The sequence below is a fragment of the Phacochoerus africanus genome, chromosome 2 (genome assembly GCF_016906955.1).
Source record: "Phacochoerus africanus isolate WHEZ1 chromosome 2, ROS_Pafr_v1, whole genome shotgun sequence".
Lineage (NCBI taxonomy): Eukaryota > Metazoa > Chordata > Mammalia > Artiodactyla > Suidae > Phacochoerus > Phacochoerus africanus.
In genome coordinates this window covers 115,747,371-115,770,713 of record NC_062545.1, presented here as the reverse complement: position 1 = coordinate 115,770,713, position 23,343 = coordinate 115,747,371, and positions in this window count along the sequence as shown.

Sequence of the window (23,343 nt, the reverse complement as noted above, 5' to 3'; positions counted from 1 at the left end):
CAAATAAGCACTGTAAAAGCAAACAATTTGTCTGGAAGGGACCTTCACAATCTGTCTTCACTCTATCACTAGTTGGCTTCAGAACCTGAGCTAAGCGCCTTTGCTTTGGTTTCCTTATCTGTCAGAAAGAAGGTTCAAAAGATGTGGCTATGCAAAACTAACTCAAAATGCATCACATAACCAAGTAAGTTTAGTCCTAGGTATTTTAAACTTATAAAACCTCAAAAAGAAAACATAGAAGAAAATCTTTATGACCTTGAATTAGACAAAGATTTCTTAAATATGGCACCAAAAGCATGACCCATAAGAGATAAAAATCAGTAAGTTGGACTTTTTCAAAATTAAAACTTTTTGCTCTTCAAACTTTAATTAAGAAATGCAAGAGTGAAGTTCCCGTCGTGGCTCAGTGGAAATGAATCGGACTAGCATCCATGAGGACGCAGGTTTGATCTCTGGCCTCCCTCAGTGGGTTAAGGATCCAGTGTTGCCATGAGCTGTGGTGTAGCTTGCAGATGCGGCTCGGATTTTATGTTGCTGTGGTTGTGGCTGGCAGCTGTAGCTCTGATTTGACCCCTAGCCTGGGAACCTCCATATTTCATAGGTATGACCCTGAAAAGCCCCCCCCCCCAAAAAAAAGAAAAGAAATAAAGAAATTAAAGTGTAAGCCAAAAACTGATAAACAGTAATTTATGTAACTGATAAAGGCTTGTATCCAAAACATGTAAAAACTTAAAATTCAGCAATGAGACAAGATTTGAACAAGTACTTAACCAAAGACATGTGAAGGACTAATAAATGTGAAAAGATGTTAAACAACATTATACATTAGGGAAATACAAATTAAAGCCATAATAAATTTTCAGCATGCTTTCACTAAAATGACTATAACCAAGACGTCTGATGATACCAAGTGTTCACAAGGATGTGGAGAAATTGGAATATTCATGCACTCATTGCTGATGGGAATCTAAGATGATTACAGCAACTTTGAGGAAAAAAGTTTAGCAGTTTCTTTAAAAGGTAAACATACACTCACCATACCATCCAGCGACACACTCCTAGGTATATACCCAAGAGAAATGAAAATATATGTCAACATAAAGACAAGTACATGAATGTCCACATCAGCATTAGTCAAAACATCCCAACCCTGGCAACAATAATCATCTGGTGAGTGGATAATTAAAATATGGTCTATCCACACAAGGGCATAATAATGCAGCAGTATTACAGAGTAATACTGATAAAAGCAAGAGCATGATTGAATCTCAAAAACATTCCTTGATGTGATGGAACCAAACACAACTGGCTACACAGGTATGATCCCATTTATCTAGTAAAGGCAAAACTATAGATACAGAAAGTAGTGATTACCTGGAGCTGGGGATAGGAAAGGGGAATGATCACAAATAGCCACAACAGGGAAATGCAGGGATTATAGAAGTGATAATGGCTTCAAATTATATAAAGGTACTAAAAATCATCAGCTCGACTCTGGCAACTGGTGAATTTCATGGGTTGTAAATTACACCTTGTCAAACTGGGGGGGGGGGGGGGGACGTGGCCAAGTAGAGACTCTCCATATGCCCAAGGTCTGCACAAATTCTGGGTTTTGTTTAATACACACCCACTTGTTCAACAATCTGGTTAGAAAATACCTAAGAACAATGATCTGGGAGGTGGAGGCTTTGTGAAATTTTATACAAAAATCAGGGGTGGCCCAGGTTAAGAATACCTTGTAAAGTAGGTGGCTTTGTCTCCTTTCTATTATCTGTCCTCTCCTCCAGGTTATCACTTCTAGTCACCACCTTTTACCCTTTCTGCTAATGCTTATCCTCAAGCAGGTAAGAGGTAGACTTGTGTTCAAATGGGTAAGTTCCTTAGACTCAGAGACAGTTTCTTTCTCTGGCAAGTGGCAATGATCAAGCCACCCTCATAATGTAGCCGTGATCCATATATACAAGCTGTTAGCTGTCAGCTGCTCTCTCCTATGTTCTTGCCCCAAACCTGCTTCCAGGAAAAGAGGGTGCAGTTAGCCATAGACACCTTGCTGAGAATGTACTTCATCAAATTCCTTCTATGCAGGTGAACTACGTTTTCAGAGTGGAAGAAAGGCTTGTTCTGCACTGAGGGGGAAGATGGGTCCCAGTCAGCTTGCAGCCCTTCCTAAAACTCCCCAAATCTCTCTCCCTGGTCTCCTTGTTTGGTTATCCACCAAAGACTCTGAAAAGAGGCTAAATCTTGGCAGCCTGCCTTGAAGTGCCTTGTTTTCTGTCACATGGTCCCCATGACGGTAAAACTATTTCAGATAACATCAGAAAGCCAAGGACACAGCCACAACCACCCAAAGCTATGTGCTTATATGTTACTGTTACTGAGAACATTGGTGCAGAGCAGAGCTAGGACTAGGGTGAGGCAAGAGAGATGCTTAGGGTGCCACATTTTAAGGAGGCACTCACTCCCAGGTGTCAGCTTTGCCTTGCATGATCCTGAGAAATAAGTGCCTCCTTAAGGGTGGGCCCCATAGGGCACAACTTCTAGGGAGGCACTCTCAAGGATGAAAGTGTAGGGTGGGCCAGAGAGCAGCCTTCAGTGTTGTACCCTTGGCACCTCACCTGCCCCACTTTAGTTGCAGCCCTACCATAGAGGGCCTGGACCCATGTCCACATGCCAAAGTTACAGAGCTCACCTTAACACCCATTAGATGTGTACTTCCTGCAAGTCTATGCCCTTACTTTTTCCTGCCTGTCTGGCCCCGTGATTCTAGGGCTACTTTACTCCTGTCCAAAAATAAAGCAAAACAATTATGGAAATATGAGTTACCTTGATCTATTAGATCCCAGCTCAAATTTCCTATCATCACAGAAGCACTCCCTGGCCGTGTAAACCATTCCCTACCTCTTCTATTAGCAACACATTCATATTATTCACAGCAGTTATATTTATAAGATTTTATTTTATTGCTTTTTATCAGTCAAGATAATCTATGGTACAGTAATAAAAACCTCAAAATCTCAGGAGCTTAAAACAGCAAGAGTTTATTACTTTTTCACTCCACCTGTCTGTGGCATCAGCTGCGAGGCTCAGCTCAGGGACCCGCTGATGGAGCAGCCACATGTGGAGCACTTAGCTGGTCACTGTGCCAGAGGGGAAAGAGAGCTCCAGGGGGACCTTACATTAACCACTTACTTGGCTCAGAGGGGACACACATCACTTCCAGTCATGATTCACTGGCCAGAACTCATCAATGTCCCACTGACCCACCTGGGACCCCTGCCACTGCACTCCTAATAGGCACTCGAAAGGCAGAAAACCAGAAGGGTTTGAGCTGCTCTAATGACACTGCATTATTTACTTGATTTGGTCTGAATTCCCCGACCAGCACAGCCTATCAGGCAGGACTGTCTGTCTCATTCACCATGTCATCTCCATCACTAACGCCTAGCTGGTGCTCTTAATAATGTTCTGGTGGTTTAGGATTGGTGACTGAGACTGTTGGCTGGATGAATGTCAGCTCCCAGCAAACTGCTCAGATCCTGGAGGACTTGGGGAATCAGCTTTTCACGTTAATTGGTCCCTCCTGAAAGGAGAAGAATAATTACTCTGACACTTTTCCTCGTTTTCTCCTGGAGTGTCTAGCTGCAGAGGTCAATGAACAAGAACCTCTAAGAGTCTGGGAGCGTGGTGCAAAGGGATGATCTGAAATCTCTTTGTAACTTTATTCTTCATCTTCAAAATTCATGTGACTTTTATATTTCATTCTATATTATATTCATAAAGAAAGTTTTAAAATATTTAACTGAGCTTCATTAATAAGGCTTGATGTATATGTGTCATGCTTATTTCACAGTTTCAAGGTCCCCCTAATAGCCCACACCTTCAGGGTGGTTCACTCCCAACCAGGAAACACAGCTCTAAAGACTCCTTAGATGGTTGCTGGGGCCTAAAGGCTTAAGCTTAAAGCATTAAAAACATTCTCTGTATTTTGCTTCCTTTCATGGTGGCACGTCTTCTCTCATGGGGATAACATTCCTTTTACATGTGGGAATTTGCCTTTGTCTAATGAAATGAGGAAAAGGTGGTGCTGAAGGCCTCATTTTCTTTCCCACAGGTTGATGGACTAAATACTTCTTAACCAGTGTTTCTCAAATATTTTGTTACCATGAACCACACTAAGAGAAGTGCATTTTATATCACTCCCTGAAATGGACACAAATAGTAACCCCATGCTGGCTGGTATACCCATCCCCAGATGCTGAGTGTTGGTTGTTCAAAGTCACGGCTGCCTCCTTCTCTAGAGATTTACCCTTGGCTAAACAGGAGCTGCCTTTCCAGAAGGTTATGCACCCCTCTTCCTCAGAGCTCCATATAGAGAGTGACTGGCTGTTGACATGGGGGTTCAGGAGTTACCCTTGTCTCAGGTAGCACCAACTCTGGTACAATTCAAGCTTCAGAACTTTCCAGGGGATAAGGCTTCCTTTTTTTTTTTTTTTGAGCACTCCCTAAAGAGATCACAACATCCACCCAAATCCTCTTCTGGAGCTCTGCTTCTAGGGAATATGACAAAAGACACTACCCAGCACCGCCAAGCCCCAACACACACACCTCCACAAAATAAAATTTCCAAAAATAGTACTTCTAGTTACTTTAAGTGATGTACCATGATACTTTCTATACTATTCTTTTTTTTTCAAATTACTCATTTGTGAGAACTAGATTTCATAATCCAGTAATAAGTCGCAGCCTGCAATTTGAAAAATACACCAAACTTTTCCAAGTTAACCTTCCAGAGACAGGGGATCAGAACTTGTGTAGGTTAGGGCGAAGGTTGGACAAAGCAACTCTGTCTCAGTGTGCACAGCCTGGAGAGTTTAGAGACACAAGAAAGGGATTCTATAGAGCTGAGCCTCTCATGGAACCACCAAGAGTCCAATGCCTTTTGACAGAAAGGGTGGCCACCAGCCTTCTCCATACTGTTCACCAGGATATTCTTCCTTCCCAACAGGCATATGCATTCAGGACTTCAACAGAACTGTGAGTTCCAAGGAGGTAAAGCAGTTTCTGACCTTGCACAAATGCACAAAGATGGACATGTGAGAACATTTATTTCAGCACGGTGATGGCCCAAACTGAAACATCCCAAAAGGCCATCACTAGATGAACCACAGTGCAACCAGACAAAAGGTGACCATGTGCCCATTAAAAATAATGAGATAGGTATCTAACCACAGTACAATTTCCCATGTTACATTAAGTGTAAAAATCAACTGGCCCTAGAGTTCACCAATATAATTCCCTGTTTTTATTAGTTCATCTTGATATAGTAAAACTGTGGGAAAAAATGCTCAAGATTATTTACAGTAACCTATTTGCAGGGCACGATCATGGAAGGCTTTTACTTTTTAAGTCATACATTTCCACAATATTTAAGCTTTTTGCCACAAGCATGATTTACTTTTGAAATGAGAAAAGGCAGTAGTAATTTTCACTTTGAAAAAGTAAGACACAAAAAGAAGGTAGACAGTGGCATTCTGTGCTCCTTTGAAGTCACGATAGCAGCCCTTCAGCAGGTAAAGTGTATTTTCAAGAGTCTGAGACAGAAGCCATTACTAGGAGTACATGTTCTGAGGCAACATTTTTGCTCCAACACAGAGAAGTGTTAGATAAAATACAAGTTGAGGAAATTTATAAATCAAAGCAAGGCTCAGAAACTAAATGAACGTCTCTATGGGCCAGGAACAGAAGAAAAGCCTCCATCAGGGAGCCAGACTGAGGCCAGAGTCTGTGGGTACGTTTTTCCAAGCTGACAAAGGTGGCTTCACAAGACCAAAGGGTGGAGTAGGGGCGGTGAGGGGTGCAGTGTAAAGCTCACTGCTGGGAGGTGGGACTGGAGGTCAACTGTTGAAAGGAAGCTGGGCAAAGCTGCCTACGGTTTTGTTTTGTTTTGAAATCAGAAGTTGGTTACCCTGGCTGCATCTAAAATCACCTGGGGACATTTACAAAAAAAAAAAAAAAAAAAAAACACTGCCCCTGAAATTTTGATTTAATTATAAAATTCATTTTCTCTCTTCTCTGTCTCTCTCTGTTTCTGTCTATCTCTTTACTACAAGTCTCCCTTGGAGATTCTAACATACATTCAAGACAGAGTAACCCTTACTGAAACTTTAGGTTTACATCGGTGTCAGAGGATACAGATACAAACTCTGTCCTGGCATTCTGCCAAGCAAGAAACCAGTTCGGAGATGAAATCTGAGATTTCCCCATTATGATCCCAGGGTGGACATTTCTAATCATCTATAAAGACTGCTTTTGGACTGAAGCCTTGGGGAGTGGCCCAACAGGGTCAGGGAAGGGTAAAGTGACAGAAAGATAGACAAAGGTAAAAATGTCTATCTATAGATAAGTAGATGGATCCGTGATATACTTGATATACTCATATAAAAGAACATTATATAACAGTGAAATTTAATAATCCAGCATTAACATAGCCTCTAGATGGATAACCTCAAAAACACATTGGTGAGTTACAAAAGCAACTTGCGCATGGCATGTTTTTTTTTATGCCCTTAATTTATTTTTACTTTATTTTTATTTTTTTGTCTTTTGTCTTTTTAGGGCCAGGATAAAGAGAGTTTGGGGGTTGACAAGGCTCTTTTTATCCTGAATGTGGTGACAGCAGTATCAATCTGCAATGTATTAAAATTCATAGGGCTGAACGATAGTATAGGATGACTGTTGCCCCAGACTAGGGGCAGGGGAAAATGGGACTTATTGTTTAATGGGTAGGGAATTTCAGTTTTGGAAGATGAAAAGTAATGGAGGTGGATGGTGGTGATGGTTGCAGAATAATTCGAATGCATTTAACACTACTGAACCGTACACTTAAAAATAGTTAAAATGGTAAATTTTGTAATCTATATCTTACCAGAATAAAAAAAAAAAAGTTCAAGAAAGTCACAGTACTGCACAGCCAAAAAAGAAAAAAAGTCAATCTCACCGAATTTTACTGCATGGTTATTTAAAAAAACTGAAAGAAAAAATCTGAAGCAGGAGTTCCCATCATGGCTCAGTGGTTAAGGAATCTGACTAGCATCCATGTGGATGAAGGTTCAATCCCCAGCCTTGCTCAGTGAGTTAAGGATCTGGCGCTGCCGTGAGCTGTGGTGTGGGTCACAGACGCAGCTCGGATCCTGTGTTGCTGTGGCTGTGGTGTAGGCCGGCAGCTACAGCTCTGATTCGACCCCCCACCCTGGGAACTTCCATGTGCTGCAGGTACAGGCCTAAAAAGCAAAAAAAAAAAAAAAAAAAAGTCTGAGCAAACATCGCAAAATGTTAAGATCTATTAAGCTAATGATAAATTTATTCATGTCTGTTAACTGTCTTCACTTTTTTGCATGTTTAAAATGTTCTAGTAAGTTTTTATAAGACTGACATGCTACCTACTATACTAATGAGGCACCTTAGTAAGTTTTTAAATAGTTTAAAATTTTAAGGATATACCAATATACCTTACTTCAAGAGAAAAACTGAGTTTTGTCAGCTAAAATTCCTGACTCCCAGTTTACTGCTTTGTCCATGTTGACAATGTTTTTTCTTTTTTTTTCTTTTTGGTCATTTCTGCAACATGTAGAATTTTCCTGGCTAGGGATCAAACCCATACCTCAGCAGGAACCCAACCCTCTGCAGTGGCAACATCAGATGCTTAACCCACTGCACCACAAGAGAACTCCCACACTGGTAATTTTAAACTGAAGTTTCAAAATTATAAATTGATTGATAGTACAATTAGGCTTCTTCAATTTAGGCAAGATTTGAAATGAAAGAAACAGAAAAACCACAAAGAATGACTTCAACTTTCCCTAGTCCATAGGAAAACATTTCTACATCATCAGAGCACCCACATAAGTATTGCAGGGGAGCAAATTTTACCACTCCAAATGTCCCTTTGGCATGCAGATTATTTCAAACTAAAAATAATCAAGGCCTAATAGACTTGGGAAGAAATTTTGACTTTCTTCCTAACTGCCTAAAAAAATGGAGATAGAGGGCCTGTTTCCAGAAAAGAGCTGTCACCAGAAACCTCTGCAAAGAATATGGGCTAAGTGTGGAGGGGGAGACCCACAGGGTTCACTCTGTGTCATTGTCTCTGCATGGCCCTGCAAAATTTGCTTTTCCACCTTCACACGAATTGCCTTCTTCCCTTCTGAAGTCCCAAAACACTGTCCACAATACCCTCTCTTGTCTCTAACCAAAGCTACTATTTAAGGGGAGGGATTTGGCCATTTGAGTGAGTTACTCAGTTTTCTGGGATCTCTCCCATGTGTACATGATGACTAAACTTTTGTTTGACTTTATCCTGTTAATCTGTCCCCTGTCAGCTTAATTCTTAGGCCAGCCAGAAGAACCTAGAAGAGTAGGAAATTTTCTTCCTCTCTGACAATAGTCTCAAGAATAGTATTAAAATTTAATTAGTAGCTCTCTTCAAAAAAAGCATTAAAACAGTTTTAAAAGAAAAAAATCACAAAAATGTGTAAACTTTACTCTGAGCTACTCAAACTGATCTCATAAAGCATTTTAATTTATTTCATCTCATTTCTGCTTCTGCCTATCTTTGTTCTCACCCCACTCTCCTCTCTAAATACAACTTCATCGTGAATAGTTTCTGTGACCTCTTCTCATTGTAACTAAGCAGGACTCCATAGGCCCTTCCTAGGACAGACAGCCACCCCCCACCCTCAACCCATGCCCTCTGCCTGCCTCTTGTGTGTAGAAAAGCTGTAGTCTCCCAGGCCTCCTTTGAGTCACAAAAGCCTGGCTCAAGAATTAATGATGGAAAGAATGTGAACATACAATAACAACAAAAAACTGCAATTGGGCCGGGAGAATTGGCAACAATTTGAACAGTAAATCAGCCATATAGCAGTCACAGAATCTTTAGTTCTCCCCTGAAAGACATAAATAACAGTATCTGATGCACATTCCTGAGCTGTTTTACAGATACTAAAACCCCCACAAAATGGAAGTTAACTACATGATGACGATAAGTGTGCAGCCCCCAGGCTGGCCAGAACCTGAGGACTGGTAATGTTAACCGGTGCGGCATCACCCAATTACCTCACCATTAACCCATCAGATAACTGTGCACAAGCTCATCACATCCTGTGACTCTCCTCCCTCACCTTGCCCTTAAAAAACTCTTCCCTGAAACCCAATGGCGAATTTGGGTTTTTTGAGCATTAGCTTCCCTGACTCCTTGTTTGGCACCTGCAATAAATGCTGCATTTTCCTTTCCCACAACCCAGTGTCAGTAGACTGCCTTTACTGTGTGTGGGCAAGTGGACCCAGGCTTGGTTTGGTAACATCATCCCACATCTAGAGTGAGGGTTACTCAAGTTAGAACAGACATTTTTAGAAAGTAGTAATCTACAAAATTCTTAGGTGAAAAAAAAAAATCTTCCATTCATCTGTAGGGTTCTTGGTTGCAAGCAACAGAACTGATCGAAAGGTCCAGGAAAAATGAGGCCTGCAGAGGGCAAGATGCAGGGAAGAAAGCCTATCCAAGGACCCCTTGACCCCTGACTAGAAAGGACTCAGCGTGAGATAGTACTGCATTTTGGTACCACCACCAACAGCAGGATTCTCACCTTGCTGCAATCATCCTGAAGATTTCTCATTTGATGAACTGTCTTCTATGCTATCATTCCATCGAGACTGAAAGTTCCATGTGTGGGCATCCAGTTAGCAGAGCCTGGGGCTGCAGCTCATTCTCTAGCTGCCAGGACTTCTTTAAAAGGAGTCTGGGTCCCATATTCCAAAAAGTCACACAATGAAGGACCTTCCTCTTCCTCATAGGGAGAGAACTCAACCCTGGACAGCAAAACAAGCAAGAACTGCCACCCTAATGGATTTCCATAGTTCTCCCAACATCCACATGTGCTCTTCCTCCCTGATTTAAATTCACCTCATTGTTCCCACCACCATCCCCTGTGCTTTCACCCAAAGCCACTGCAACTTTCCTTTGTACAACAAAAAATATAGTCATCCTTCCTCAAAGGACAACAGAATTCTGGCATCTTTGAAACTCCTGCTTCTACTCTTATCCCAGTCACTTCTCCACAGAGCAACCAGAACGATCCTTATAAAACCTGAAATAGATCTTGACCCTCCTATGTCAAAGCCCTCCTATGGCTCCCAGGTCCCTCAGAGAAAGAGCCAAATACTCACAATGGCTTCACCCTACATTATTACTCCACCCCTACATGCTTGATCCCATCTCCTACGGCCTTCTCCCTCACTTTGTACCATCCACCCCATCCCCACCCCCCGCTTTCCCACACACGTAGCCTGCCTCCATCCTGGAGGCTTTGTTTACTTTTACTTCCCTCAGGTAAACAGATAACTTGCTCCCTGTACAGTCTTCCCTGACTCAATAAATAAAACAGAGCCTCAACCCTCTTCCCAACCTCTTATGTTACTTAACTTTGCTTTATAGTATCACAGCTAGTGGTATTCCATGTGGTCATCTGTTATCATCCATATCCTTCTAGTGGAACATAAGCCCTACATGTAAGTAAGGGCTTTGTCTTTCCAATGCAGTATCCCTGGAGCCTGGATTGGAGCCTGGTTGAGGTTAGGTATTCAATAAAAATGAGTTGTTACTGAAATGGGAGGTGAAGTCATCTGCTGAGAAGAAAGGGTAGGGAGGGGAGCAACAGTGTCTTCAATAGAGGAGGAGGGTGGATGGGGTCTGAAAAGCTTCTCTGGTCAAGTCGAGAGAGCTGAGCAGGACATGGAGAGGTTTGTCCATAGAGTGATAAAGACACAGGTGAGGATGGAAATTAGTTAATAAGGGCAAAGATCAGTGGCTGAGTGTTTTTCTTCCAGCCCCACTGAGGAAGACGGAGGCAGGTGCAGAGATGCCATGCTGCATCTATCCAGCAATAGGGGTTGGCCATGTGGGTAGGGCAAAGGGGGCAGGAGGTAAGGATCTTGAGATTTATTGGCAAGAAAGTAGAGGGAAAAGGCTTTGGGAGGGAAGCAAAGACAGGGAAGTGGTACGTAGTATGAAGATGCCTCCAGGTAAGAGACGGCACTCTGTCAATGGACGCTAATGACAGGAACCATCTGGGAGGATTGCTCCTGACAAGCAGAGAGACAGGCCAGTAGGCTGAGAAGAGTGGAATAATTAATGGGTGGCAAGTATGGGTCAGAAGGAGGGTACACTGAGTCTGAAATCTTTGAGCAAATCAGTCTCAGGCCATGTGTATGGCCAAGCTAACAGTAGGCAGAAGTACAATAGCGTACAGTTTTTGTAAATTTTTAGCAATCAAAATCCTTTCAACTGCAAGAATATCTTTTCATTTTTATTGCTGTTTCATACACTATGATACAGTTGAAATGATTTATTTCCCATTGATACTTAAAGATCCATTTATTGTTGAACTACTCAGGTATTAATATATGAGAGGATCTAATGTAAAATATGGTGACTATAGCTGATAAAACTCTATTGCATAATTGAAATTAAAATTTGCTACGCTGGCTGCCTATAAAGCCTTCTCTACTAGTCTGCAAGAGCTGCCATAACAAATTCCCAAGTTGGGTGGCTTAAACAACAGAAGTTTATTTTTTCTCACATTTCTTTCCAGAGGCTAGAAGTTCAAGATCAAGGTGTTTCCAGGGTTGGCTTCCCTGAAGCCTCTCTCTTTGGCGTGAAGATGGCACACCATCTCACTGCTTCTTCACTTGGTTGTCCCTCAAGGCACATGCTCCCTGGTGTCTTTGTGAGTCTTAATCACCTCTTATTAGAAGGATATGAGTCAGATTGGGTCAAGGCCTACCCTAATGACCTTTTTTTTTTTTTTTTTTTCTGTTTTGGCATTCCTGTATCAGGGATCAGATCCAAGCCGCAGTTGTGAACCACAACACTGGATCCTTAACCCACTGTGGTGGGCCAGGGATCAAACCTGCATCCCAGCACTTCAGACACCATTGATCCCATTGCACCACAGCATAAACACCCTTGTTTTAACTTAATTACCTCTTCATAGGCCCTACTGCCAACAGAGTCACATTCTGAGGTTTTGGGCACTAGGGCTTCAATAATATGAATTGAAGCAGGAAGGAGACATAAATCAACCCTTAACACCTTCCAAGCAAGCATTCTCTCTTAGATGATAAAACCAAAGGAACGCTCACTTGTGGAACACTGCAGTGCAGCTCGCAATTCAGATTTTCATTCATTCACATTCTGTCAATATTTAACAAGAGCCATTTATGTAATGACAAGGTCCATGTGAAACCAACAGAGAAGTCTTCCCAGAATGTGTGTCTGATTATGTCTCCCTTCAGAAACTCCTGAATGATTTCCCATGGCCTTGGGGGAGTTCCCAAATCTTAGCTTGGTATACAAGGTATTCCATGATGTGGATTCTGCTTATTTATGGCTACAATCCCCTCACAAGGCTTCTGCTCCAGCTAAACTCCTTGAGTATATAGTGACTGCCCAAATTGGTTATGCCAAGTATATGATGCCAGCAAAAAAAAAAAAAAAAAAAAGGATTTATTCAACAAATATTTAATTGTCACCTCCTTTTTGGAATTGTGCTAGACTCTGAGGCAGATAACAAAACCCCATTCTCAAAGATCTCCTAATATAAAGGAAATGTTAGACAAGTAAACAAAAATCACAATCAACTGATGTGCAATGTAGTCTGGATGTATGCAGAAATGTGTCAGAAGCTCGGAGGAGGATCTCCTTAAATTTACAGAGCACTAGTTTCCCCAGTAAAGTAATACACCAACCTTTAAAATTAGACTAAAGAAAAGGCCAGTTTATAGCACAGCCTGTATGTTACATTAATACATTGCTGAAATAAATCAGATATATGGTTCCACCAGTTATTAAGAATAAGTGACATCCTACATAACTAATGAAATAGAAATTGGTTACACACCCTCCAAAGTATGTCAAACCCTAAATTGGAAATTATAATCTCTCCTTGCCAGCATGAACCCATCTTTGGAATGTTTTTTAAACACATACATGAAAATCACATGGGATAATCACTGTACAAGCCACTCCAAGCCTAAGATACTCTATTTCATCAATCACCTGAAATTAGCAGCTGTCATCTGCTGATACAGTTTTAGTATTATGCAATTTGTAGTGAGAATTATTTTATTTATGTTTAAAAAACCATTTGTATGTCTCTCAAGAAGTTACCAAGTCCAGAAATTTGCAAAAGAAAAAAGAAAGAATATGATATTGTTAAACTGCCAAAGTAATGTAGACTGAAAACCTTCCAAGACCACTAAGAAATGCTGGGTGTGGAGTTGCTGTCGTGGTGCACAGAAATGAATCCGACTAGGAACCATGAGGTTGTGGGTGTGACTTGTGGCCTTGCTCAGTGGGTTAAGGATCCAGTGCTGCCATGAGCTGTGGTAAAGGTTGCAGATGCAGCTCAGATCTGACAGTGCTGTGGCTGTGGCATAGGCCGGCAGCTGTAGTTCCGACTGGACCCCTATCCTGAGAACCTCCATATGCCACAGGTGTGGCCCTAAAAAAGCAAAAATAAAATAAAATAAAAGCAATGCCGGGTATGATAAAGGCTTCTTTGGTTTTAGTGCACACTGAGTTCACAGCCAGAAAGAGAAATTTCTGAGTGATCATAATGAAGAGAGAACATAAAAGAAAAGCAGTAATTGATGAGCTGACCAAACACCAACTCAACTGGATGAGTTGCCATTGAGATCAGTTTCCAAGAAGTTTTGGTTTAAATGCCCATATGGGAACATGAAAGAAGTCCTTGAGTTCACCAGAGGTGGGGAGTGAGAAGTGAACCCCCACGTAAAGCCAAGGCTCTCAAAGGGCAGCACCATCACAGAATGACAGACTAACTACAATGTAACCCCTGGCACAAGGATCAAGGAAGGGTGTCTTCACCCAAGTTATGGGTAAGGAAAAATGTTAATGCTGACCCGTCACTTACCATTTTACTGCCTCTCAGTTACAAGTTACTTTTAGTAACTGGACTGTAATAATAGACTGGACACCTTAAGCATTTTCCCTTTATGGTGAGCATGATACAATGCTTTGTCAGTAGAGGGCACTGGAGGGACACTGCAGGAGGAAGAGGGCTTCTCTTCCGGTTCCTTTATGCTGGGTTTGGCTTGCTGTTGTTCCTGTTGCATGTGTGGTATGTGGTGATGTCCAGTGGTGGTCTTCACAGCCCCTCAGTGACCTCAATGCCCCGTACCGGGCCTGGAGACTACCTTTCCATGGCCCTCCTGACACGGATATCATGTGCTCTAGATGTCATGGCCATAATGGCATCCCAAATCCCTGTGAGCACCCACATGACAGACCTGACATTCCTGCATCTCAGAGTTGCTTCCTGCCACGCAACAAATGCATTCAAGTCTAGCCCAGTGAGGTTCTCTGCCTTCTGTGAGCTTAAGCACATCTCACCAATGAGGTATGAATCCTAGGCTGGAGGAGGGGCCTCAGCCCAAGTTTGTCCTTCCTTTCAGCATTCTCTTTTTATCTTTATATTCTCTTTATCATTACCTAATAATTCCTTAAACCAACCTATTTAAATTATTGTATAGTTTCTGTCTCTTGATTAGACCCAGAATAGTACAACTGAGAAATCAAAATCCCTTGCCTATGCCTTATTAAGTTTCAAATTTACACTACCTAGGAGGAATATATGCCAAATTATTGTGAAGGGATACTTCCTCAATCTAGTTTGAATGGCACTCTCACAAAGAAATTTGCTGAATATGAATTCATGATCCAAAATTTTAAAACTCACAAGTAATCTTCATGAAAAAATTGTCAAATAAATATGAGACTTAGAACTACAACTTCTGATAATAAGTTATAAAAGAACAGATTATAAGTATATTTAAAAGAAATGCTGTAACTTACAAGAAATTACCTTAAATATAAATGGACTACACAATTGAATAAAAGACAAAGATGAGCATAGAGGAAGACAAGATGACAGAGTAGAAGGACTTGAGCTCACCTCCTCTCACAAAAGCACCAAAATCACAACTAACTGCTGAATAACCATAGAAAAAAAGACTGAAACCTACCAAAAGTGATATTCTGCATTGATGGAACAAGATAGAAAGCCCAAAAATAAACCCATGCACCTATGATCAGTTAATCTCTGATAGAGGAAGCAAGAATATACAATGGAGAAAGCTAGTCATTTCAATAAGTGGTGCTAGGAAACTATACAGCTACATGTAAAAAGAATGAAATTAGAATATTCTCTAATATCATATGCAAAAAAACCCCTCAAAATGCCTAAAGACCTAAATCTAAGACTAGATACTATAAACTCTAAGAGGAAAACATAGGTAGGACCCTCTTTGACATAAATTACAGCAATATCTTTTTAGATCAACCTCCTGGAGAAATGAAAATAAAAACAAAAGTAAACAAATGGGACCTAATTAAACTTACCAGCCTTTTCATAGCAAAGGAAACCATAAACAAAATGTAAAGATAACCCACAGAATGGGAGAAAATATTTGCAAACAGTGTAACTGACAAGGGGTTAATTTCTAAAATATGCAATATAGCTCATGCAGCTCATTATCAAAACATAAACAACCCAATCAAAAAATGGACAGAAGGTCTAAATGAACATTTCTCCAAAGAAGACATACAGATGGCCAAAAAACATACAAAAAGATGCTTAACATCACTAATTATTAGAAAAATGCAAACCAGAACTACAATGAGATATCATCTCATACCAGTCAGAATGGCCAACATCAAAAAGTCTACAAATAATACATGCTGGAGAGGGTGCAGAGAAAAAGGAACCCTCCTACACTGTTGGTGGGAATGTAAATTGGTACATCCACTATGAAGAACAGTATAGAGGTTCCTTAAAAAACTAAAAATGGAACTACTGTAATATCCTGCAATTCCACTCCTGGGCATATATCAGAAGACAACCCTAATTTGAAAAGACACATGCACCCCCAATTTTCATTGTAGTGCTATTTACAATAGCAAGACATGGAAGTAACCTGAATGTCCATTGACAGATGCATGGATAAAGAATATGGGGGTACCTATATATAATGAAATATTAATATTACTCGGCCATAAAAAGAAATGAAATAATGCCAGTTGCAGAAACATGAATGCACCTAGAGGTTATCATACTAACTGAAATAAGTCAGACGGAGAAAGACAAAAACCATGTGGCATCACTTATATGTGGAATCTAAAAAAAAACCGAAAAAAAATGAATTTATTAACAAAAGAGAAACAGATTTACAAACTTAGAAAACAAACTTATGGTTACCAAAGGGAAAAGATATGGAGGGAGATAAATTAGGAGTTTGGATTAACATATACACGCTACCATATATAATAATAGATAATCAACAAGTACCTACCATATAGCAGAAGAAAACTACTCAATATTCTATAATAATCTGTATGGAAAAGAATCTGAAAAAGAATAGGTATATTCTTAACATAATCACTTTCTGTACACCTGAAACTAATACCACATTGTAAATCAAGTATACTCTAATATAAAATTAAAATAAAATAAAATAAAAAAATTTATAAAGAATACATATATTTGGGAAAAAGACAAAGATAGTATGATCTTTGTTTTAGATGGTATTTACATGGATATGTTCATTCTGTGAACATGTATACAGTTATCCTTTTATAACTATTCACTTATGTGAATATACTCTATCATTCCTATATATGTTTCTAAACATATATATACATTTATATGGAATTTGTAGGTCAAAGAAACTAGAAGTGTTTTAGAAAAAAATCACAATAAAATACTGTATATCAAAGGTTTGGGGATATAGATAAGCAGTACTTATAGAGAAGAAATTCATGATTTAACTACATCATAAAGAAAAAAATCGATGAATTAGAAATTAAAGAAATGACACCAAGAAAACAGTAAATTTCAAAGAAGGTAGAAAGAAGGATATCACAAGTTTAGTTGCCTAAGACACTGCAAATATTAGTAGCTCTTCTAGTGTTAATTCATCCTTGCCTTCGTGATAGATATCCCATCTGTGCAAAAAGAACACCTGAGCCTTGAAACCACTTTTGCCCTGAGGGTTTTGGTTGATCTAGGCAAACTTGGACTTCAGTTTGGCAGCTTCATGGAGGGAGAAAAAAAGAAGCGATGACCCTGGGCTCACCCTGAGCCTAGGAATCTAACAGAAAACCCCCTTCCTTATCAGGCTGCTTTCAAAAGATGACACCCTCAGAGAAAAATAAACTGGAAGTAAATCCACCCTGAACCCAGCACCAGAGCTCCAGTAAGTGTCACCTCATGCTGAGGGCAGCTTGTGTTCAACTGAACTCCCCAGTTCCTCCTTTTCCTTAAATTTCAGTCTGTTAGTTCCTTACAATCTTTTCATTACTGTAACATTTTTACTAAATTTAAAATGTTTTATATACATATATATTTTAGATAGCATTTACATTGATGAGAAAGGGCTTGAATTACCTAGCTGTTATCATAAACCAAACCTCTTTATAAGTGGTAAAAGTATAAAAATCTCTCTGGGAGTTATACACATCAGCTTAAGGCTAATGGTTGTTACCTGTGAGATGGAAGAGAAGAAAAAGAGATGGAGATGGGTCTTTAGCTTTATTTGTAATGTTCATATCTTTAAATGAAAACATAAAATATGAAGCAAATTTATAAAATTCCAACACAGGTTAAATTCTGGCAGTAGGCAGAAGCAGACATTGATGGATCACTTGCCCAAAGTCCATTCTCTTTTTCTTTCTTATTAATGAAACCTCAATTTTGATAAGATTGGTAATGTTACCTTTCCAAAGTTTCTTATAGCCTGGAATGGCCATATGACATTGTTCTGGCCAATGAGAGATGGGTAAAAGTCCCAGAGAAGGGCTTCTTAATTCAACAAAAATTACAAGGTTCTGTGTATGGAGAAGACCTTTTTCTGTCTTCTTTTGGCTTGGAATAGAAAAGACGACAATGGAAGCAGTCTTCAGATCATGAGGTTCAAAATGACTTAAGGTAGTGCTAAGGGTAGAGGAGAAGCAAGAGAGAAATCTGATCTTTGCAGGCCTAAGATACCATATCAGCTTTGGACTGTCTGCCTCCAAACTTCTTCTTACAGCAGAAATTTTTTTTTTTTTTTTTTTTTTTGTCTTTCTAGGGCCACACCCATGGTATATGGAAGTTCCCAGGCTAGGGGTTGAATTGGAGCTGCAGCTGTTGGCCTTTGCTATAGCCACAGCAATGCCAGAGCCAAGCCATGGCCACGACCTACACCACAGGTCACAGCAACACTGGGTCCTTAACCCACTGAGCAAGGCCAGGGATTGAACTGTGTCCTCATGGATACGAGTTGGGTTTGTTTTCACTGAGCCACTATTTTTCATTTTTCGTTACAAACTCCTGAACCTAATCATGTACAGTACATTGGTACATAGATTTTATTATATTATTTTCTATATAATGAAATACCTCATAATTTTAAATTATTTTAAAATTTAAAAAGGTAACGGAAAATACAGGAAAGTATGAACAATTTTACCTAATGAGTTCAGTCTCTCTTCCCTGTTTAGGGTGGCTGGAGGGAATTAATGGCTGTATCAATATAATTCTTTCTGTTTCTGAGAAATTTCTTGGGCAGAATCTCATTCCTATTTCAGGCTTGAAAAAGAAATCAAAATGGGGTAGTGGAGTAGGGCTCAATTCTGCTTTGTCAGATAATCTCTGCTGTGGTTCTGAACACAAGCAGGAATGAGGATAGTCTTGTCTGCTTGACACTCCAAGTCCAGCTGTGGAGTGAAGCCAGTTTGACTGTTGTTACTGACATCGCTTACTCTAACAAAGCTTGGTGGCCTGTGACCCCTAAATATTGTGTCATATGGTGTCACATTAAGATGTTTCATTAGCAAACAACAGGAAAAAACTAGTTGGTTGAGGCAGAAAGAGAAGGTACAGGAAGATAAGCTCACAAGATAACTGGAAAGGGAAACTGAAGTAATCAAAGTGGGAGGATGCAGAAACGACTATCCTCAAAGAATTTAGTAGCAGGAATAGCTCACAGGTCTTTGCAGTCATTGATTAACTAAGTGACTCCAGTCATTTATCTCATCTTGTGACACTCCAGTCCAAATTCAAAGTCCCAAGTTTTTTTTTTCTTGTGTGTGTGTGTGTAGATGTGTGTGTGAGGGAGAGAGTGAGAGAGAGAGAGCGAGAGAAAGAGACAGAGATTTCTTAGCTACGCATAATAAGCCTTAGGCCTTCTTGTCTGCTACCAGGGTTTGGACTTGAAGAACATGACAAAGCCTTTAGATTCTGAAAGCAAGAGCATGCCACTCATCTGTCATCTCTCTGCACGTATGTAGAAGGGCTGCTGCTCTGAAAGTTAGTTGGACCATTGTGGCAAAGGGCTCTGTGTGCCAGGTAGCTAAAAAAATGACAACAATCTACAGTTGAGGTATATGTGCAGAAAGACACTAGTTTATTTATCCTAGAGATTTTCTTAATCACTATTTTTTGACAATGTTGAGTTACACAAATATTGCTAGTAGGGAATCCTGTTTTTTGCAGGTATTACTTTTTATATTTATTTATTTCCCCAATAGATTATTTTTTTTCCTACTGTACAGCATGGTGACCCAGTTACACATACATGTATACATTCTTTTTTCTCACATTACTTTCTAGCAGTGTTATTTTTTCCCCATTATGTTGAAGTTTATTAACTAAATGGCAATTTGTTTTCCTCAGAACTTGGGTTGACATTTCTATTTACTTTTCATTTGTCTTTTGGTATGCAATTGAAACCACTGAAGAATGAAGCAAAACATATTTAAATTTTAAGTTTTGAAAAAACCGTTCTGGTTTATGGTTCAGAATAATGCATGAACACACATAAATATATCTCCTCTTTCTCCAGAGACTACATTAAGATGGCATTAAAGACATGAAAAGGACAAAGTCAACAATGAGGAGAATCAGAAGGGACCATGGATGGATGAGAGATTTCAACACATTTACACAAAATGAAAAGAAGATAGAGACTTTCACTTCTGGGAGTAGAGTGGGTCAAATATTCTGAAGTGTACTGTTGCTAAAAAATAGGTCCTGCATAAATTACAACAAATATGACTCTAAATCTATTACTTAGATCACTAGAAAGTGAAAAAAATCTCTAAAAGCTGAAAGTCAGTAAAAGAGGAACAGAAGAAGAGGAGAAGGAGAGAAAAGGGAGGAGGAGGAGCACACAAAGAAGAATAAAGCCAGACCAGTACAATAAAGTGTCATCTTTCATGCCAGCTATGTGCTTATGATACCACCAAGCTATGGGATTTTGTGTGATAAAAAGAAAAGGATATACAGGAAAGCCAGGACTGGGGAAAACACTCCAAACTTGTAGAGTCTCATAAACATTTACTGAAATATAATAAAAGTAAATAAGTATATACATGAAAGTTTCATTTTCTAACAAATGAGTATAACAGCAGTCATACTCTCTCTAAGCATTATGTTTGCTTGCTATAGTGAAATCTCATAGTTTCTGAGTCATGGAGAAAAGTAGAAGGAAAGAACATCATTCTTAGGCTGAAGGTTATTATACTAGAGGTGGAGTGTTACAGCTCACTGTTTTTCCTTTTTCTGCTCTGGCTTAAAATAGAAGCCCCACCTTTGCTGTTTCCCAGTTTTTCTCCTTCCACAAAGAATCTGTACATGAGCTCCAGATGGGTCCAGACACAGTGTGCCAACCTGCTGCTCTGCACTCTGCAGCCACGAGCTCCCTTGCAAACACTCCCCAGACCCACCTAGCACAGAAGATAACTGGGATGTGTCCACTGGCCCTTTTGAACATTTTCTTCACAGTGTTGTCTCTGATGGAAACACGATATGGACTCCTTTGTTTCTTGGATATCACACATTCGTTTCTTTTGAAATTGTAGTTCCAGGCTTCCATTCAAAATTTGAGGCTTTCTTTTTTGGTCACCACTTGGATTCACATAACCAGAATGTTTTCCTGTGTTTGGAATGCTGTCTTAAATATGTATATTAAAAAGAATACACAAACTGCGGAGAACAATTCAATGCATACTTGTAGATTAGATGGATAAATTGAGAAAAGAGGAAAGTTGAAGGGTGTATGTGTGCTTATATGGGTGCATGCATGTGCATCTGTGTGTTTTGTAGCCTTTCATGAAACATTATGTTTGGTAGATTTTTTCCAATCTTTAAAACTTTGTTGAAGTCTAGTTGATTTACAATGTTGTGATAATTTCTGCTGTAAAACAAAGTGATTCAGTTATACATGTATCCATTCTCTTTCAGATTCTTTACCCAGATAGATTATCACAGAATATTGGATAGAGTTCTCTGTGCTATACAGCAGGTCCTTGTTGGCCAATCATGCCATATACCTCAGTGTACATATTCCAACCCCAACCCCCAGTCCATCCTCCCACCCCCACCTGTCCTCTTTGGTAACCTTAAGTTTTCAAAGTTTGTGACTGTTTCTGTCTGCAAGTAAATTAATTTGTATCTTATTTTTAGATTCCACATGTAAGTGATACCATATTATGTTTGTCTTTTACTAACTTCACCTGGTATGATAATCTCTAGGTCCATTCACATTGCTGCAAATGGCATTATTTCATTCTTTTGTATGGCTGAGTAATATTCCACTGTATATATGTACCACTTCTTTATCCATTCCTCTGTCAATGGATATTTAGTCTGCTTCCATGTCTTGGCTATTGTAAATAGTGTTGCAATGAACATTCTGGTAAGCGTATCTTTTCAAATTAAGGTCTTTGCCAGATATATGCCCAGGAGTGGGATTGGCAGATCATATGATAGTTCTATTTTTAGTTTTTTAAAGAAACTCCATACTGCTTTCCATAGTGTTTGCATCAATTTAGATTCCCACCAACAGTCTAAGAGGGTTCCCTTTTCTCCACATCCTCTCCAGCATTTATTGTTTGTAGATTCTGGCTGGTGTAAGGTGGTACTTCATAGCAGTTTTGATTAGTGATGTTGAGCATATTTTCAGGTATTTTTTGGCCATCTGTATGTCTTCTCTGGAGAAATGTCTATTTAGATCTTCTGCCCGTTGTTTATGTTTTTTTTTTTTTTAATATTGAGATGCAGGAGGTGTTTGTATATTTTGGAGATTAATCCCTTGTCAGTTGTTTCATTTGCTAATATTCTCTCCCATTCTATGGGGTGTCTTTTTTTTTTATGGTTTCCTTTGACGTCCAAGAAATTTTAAGTTTAATTAGCCCCATTTGTTTATTTTTGTTTTTTTCATTCCTCTTAAGTGGATCTGAGAAGATATTGTTGTGGTTTATGTCAAAGGGTATTCAGCCTGTTTTCCTCTAAGAATTGCTGTTTTTGTTTGTTTTGTTTGTTTGGCTTTTTAGGGATGCACCTGCAGCATATGGAGGTTCTCAGGCTAGGGGTCAAATCAGAGCCATATCTGCCGGCCTGCACCACAGCCACAGCAACGTGGGACCCAAGCCATATCTGCAACCTATACCACAGCTCATGGCAATGCTGGATCCTTAACCCACTAATCAAGGCTAGGGATCGAACCCACATCCTCATGGATACTAGTCAGGTTTGTTAACCAGTGAGCCACAATGAGAACTCCAACGAGTTTCATAGTATCCATTCTTATATTTAGGTTTTTAGCCATTTTGAGGTTATTGTGTATATTGTTTAGAGATTGTTTTTCGTTTTTTTTTTTTTTAGAACTGCACCCACAGCACATGAAGGTTCCCAGGATAGGGGTCCAATTGGAACTATAGCCACTGGTCTATGCCACAGCCACAGCAATGCCAGATCCTAGCCGCGTCTGCAACCTACACCACAGCTCATGGCAACGCCAGATCCTTAACCCACTGAGTGAGGGCAGGCATCAAACCTGCAACTTCATGGTTCCTAGTCGGATTCATTTCTGCTGTGCCACAGTGGGAACTCCTATGTTAGAGAGTGTTCTAATTTCATTCTTTTCCATGCAGCTGCCCAGTTTTCCCAGCAACACTTATTGGAGAGACTATCTTTTCTCCATTGCATGTCCTTTCCCCCTTGTCATAGATTAGTTGACGATAGGTGTGTAGGTTTGTTTCTGGGCTCTCTATCCTGTTCCTTAATCTATATTTTTGGTTTTGTGCCAGTACCATACTTTTTTTTTATGACTACAGCTTTGTAGTACAATCTGAAGTCAGGGAACCTGATCCCCCTTGCTCCATTTTTCTCAGGATTGCTTTGGCTGTTTGGGGTCTTTTGTGTTTCCACATAAATTTTAAAATAT